This window comes from Leucoraja erinacea, unplaced genomic scaffold, assembly GCF_028641065.1.
Source record: "Leucoraja erinacea ecotype New England unplaced genomic scaffold, Leri_hhj_1 Leri_602S, whole genome shotgun sequence".
Lineage (NCBI taxonomy): Eukaryota > Metazoa > Chordata > Chondrichthyes > Rajiformes > Rajidae > Leucoraja > Leucoraja erinaceus.
In genome coordinates, this window is record NW_026576512.1 from 81,408 (window position 1) to 85,000 (window position 3,593).

The 3,593-nt window shown below is 39.5% G+C and overlaps 1 long non-coding RNA gene across 1 annotated transcript in view; it reads right to left on the reverse strand.

Moving 5' to 3' along the window:
• Nucleotides 1-1,071: 1,071 nt before the first annotated feature.
• The window catches only part of LOC129694282 (uncharacterized), a 3,127-nt gene continuing 605 nt past the window's right edge, over nt 1,072-3,593 (reverse strand). The window contains exon 2 of the long non-coding RNA XR_008722989.1: nt 1,072-1,922. This is a non-coding gene — a long non-coding RNA (uncharacterized LOC129694282). The remainder of the gene's footprint in view (nt 1,923-3,593) is intronic.

Consider the following 3,593-nt stretch of genomic DNA (forward strand, 5'->3'; position numbering starts at 1 on the left):
AGATCCAGGTGTGTGTGTGGAGGAGGTGCAGTTTGTCCTTAGCAATGCAGAAATATATGTTTTTGGTGAGGCCACATTTGGAGTATTGCGTGCAGTTTTGGTCCCGCATTATGGGAAAGCTGTGTAGGGATTGGAGAGGGTGCAGAGGAGGTTTACCAGAATGCATTGGAGGGCTTCCGCTACCGGGAGAGGTTGGATAGACTTGGATTGTCTTCTCTGAAAAGATAAGATAAACTTTTCATTCGAGACTAGCTCAGTGCTTGATTTAACCTTGTGTTTTCACCTATAAGAACAGCTAGCTTTATAAACGTAGCTAACATCTGTATGTATATTAGGGTAGAATCGCAGGCTTTTGAAGATATATGTGGGTTCGAATGAGCTGACAGGAACTTCAACTTCGGGAAGAGAGAAAGAAAGAGAGAGGGAGAGAGAGAGAGAGAGAGAGAGAGAGAGACTTCACTGAGGACCGTGATGAACGCCCGTGCCAGGACCTTACAGTTCTTCAGACCAGCCGTCGCGGACAGCAGACAATGATGTACAGAAGCGTGAGGGTTGTGCTTTTATTGGTGCTCTACTGTATTTTACTGTAGTAAAGATAGCTGTTTGTAACCCAGAATGTTATTTCCCTATTCATTAATCCCAATCCTCAAGACCTGTTTTTAATGCATCACAGGTTGTAAGTTTATGTTGGAGCAGCAGCCATTAATTCCAAACAAGTATCAAAATTCACAATTTTTGTTCTCATGTAGATTGGAAACTATAATTATTATTTTGGAATTTAAAGGACACCTATGCAAACAGCAGCGAGTCTACTGAAACAATTGGGTGTTTATTGACTTACAGCAAACCAGAAATCTTCATCTGAAGATATTCACACTGCTTTAATAAAGATTAAGGGATATCCAGACCAGACTGATTTGTCACTTGGCAGATCAAGAATGGTCATGGGGATAGAAACAAAATGCTGGAGTAACCCAGCAGGTCAGGCAGCATCTCTGGAGGGAGGTAATAGGTGACATTTCGGTGTCAAGACCCTTCTTCAGACTGATGTCCAAATGCTCTTGAGACAAATTCAGACAAAGAAGTGTTTTTATTAATTTCATATTCTGCAGAATAGGTGTCTCTCCTCTGATGTCCCCTGGAGGCACAAAGAAAATGGAGATGCTTTCTATCTTTATACCCTTCTTCACTGTGGTCACTACCTCAGGTCTCCCCATCGAGTTTCGTCCAATCATAACATAAAGCCCACATTCACACGAGAAAGTCCAGGAATGTCTCGGACCATTTCCTGACGTCAAGACTCCCAAGGCCTTCTGCTGAAGTTGTTATCTGTTTGCTACTTTTTATCTAGAATTTCTCTCTGTTCTGTATATTGTTACTTTATTCTACCAGCAGTCTGGCTTCTGCGGATAAGCTCATTTCTTTCTAAGTTATATTTTTCAGAGTTCTAGTATAATTCAACCATCCCTATTAACCCTTCTCTCACAATCCACCATTTTTCTTTTTGCTACGCATCTTTTGAATTATACTATATCTTCCTTTTCTAGTGCTAGCAGCAGATTCTTCGCCTCCCTATCCTCCTCTCGCTAGTCATACTGTGTTCTGAAGGCCAGCGCAGGGAATAATACAACATCCGAATAGGCACAAAGTCAATGGTTCCTTCCCTTCACGCACAGTCTACGGGCTGATATTGTCCGGTGGGGCCTCCACAGGACCCTTAAATCGGTTTGCGTGTGTCCACCCTTTTTCTTTTGTTCGTACTGCTGTCTCGGTGATTAATAACGCAAGGTAGGGTCCAGTCCACTTTGGTTGCAGCTTTTCTTCCTTCCATGATTTTACAAGATCCCAGTTCTCTGCTTTCACAGAATGGATTGGCAAGTCGAGATGGGGACTCTGTGCCAACAGCTCCTTGGTTTTTAATTCTGTAATAGAATGAGATACTGCCAGTAAACAGTTCCTTAAGAAAACATCATTACCATGGTGGGTATTCCTTCTATCTTTCCCAAATAATAAAAACCTAACTTGTTCAACCTTTCTCTGTATCTTAGTTGCTGAAACCCAGTCAACATTCTAATTGATCTCCTCTGTACTCTCTATTTTAACCTTTTTCCTATAATTATGCCTACCAAAATTATGCACCATACTCCACAATTGACCTCACCAATACCTTGTACAATTTAACATTACAACCCAACTTCTATACACAATGCTCTGATTTATAAAGGCCAACACACCAAAATCTTTCTTTACCATCCTTTCTACACGAGATTCCACCTTCAGGGAATTATACACAGTTGTTCCTAGATCCCTCTGTTCAACTTCATTCCTCAATTCACAATCATTTACCATGTAAGTCTAATTTGAATTTGGCCTGCCAAGTTGTATCACCTCACACTTATCAACATTAAATCCATCTGTCATGTTTCAACCCAGTCTTCCAAATGACTTAAATCTCTCTGTACATTTTTTAAAATCTACTTAATTATTCACAACACCACGTATCTTAGTATCATCTACATACTTCTTAATCTATCTTACCACACCAACATCCATATTATTGATTCACATGACAAACAACAGTGGTCCCAACACACATCCCTGAGGTACCCCTCTAGTCATTGACCTCCAACCTGATAAACATCCATCCACCATTACTCTCTGACATTTCCCAACAGTCACTTTTAATCCATCTTGCTATTCCTTACTAACCACTTCTTAACCAACCTTATTTCCTTTATTGAACTTTGTCAAAGGCCTTACTGAAGTTCACCACTTTAACCTCATCAATTTTCCTAATAACCTCTTTTAAGAAAAATCAAGATTAGTCAAATGTCACAATCACAAATCCATGCTAATTCTTCCTAATCCTATCCCATTTATCCAAATTCCTATAATATTGTCTTTAGTATCCTTTCCATTATTTCCCACCACTGATGTCAAACAAGTTCTTGTTAAAACTCTACTCTTCTTTGTCCTCCTGTTCAATTACCTCAGGGCTATTGTCTATTCGTACCTGTGGGCCAGCCCTCATGTAATTATTGAAATCGTACTAGGTATCTCAACCTTCTAAACGAACATCGGTCGGTGATTTAGAAAACTCATACATACACCTTGTCTTCAGGTTTAAAGGGTCCTTCTTCCTGGTCCATCTCCGACAGCTTTTACTTTACCTGTTCATAAATAGACTTGTATATCATTATTAACTGTTTCATATACTTTTTAAATTCTAATCGGTAACTGTTCCAAACTCGGTCCCTTGCAGGAACTTCTCCATTGTGTCACCTGCTGGTTAGTTTGCATGCAACATTTCTTCAGTGCCAATGGCAGAGCATTACACAAATCTTATTTATTTTAACCTTCAATGTTCCATTTATTCTTTTCATCAAATGAAAACAATCCGTTGTCAAAGCTGATTTCTGTAGGTTTACCAAACCTCTTAATTACCTTATTCAACATAAACGACACTACAGTGCTCATACCTAAATCGATTCAGACTTACCCTGGACATCTCTTCCAGATGCTGTTTCAGCTGCTTTGTCTGCATTTTAATTTAACTTCTTTGACATGTACTTTTTCCATTTCACCATACAATT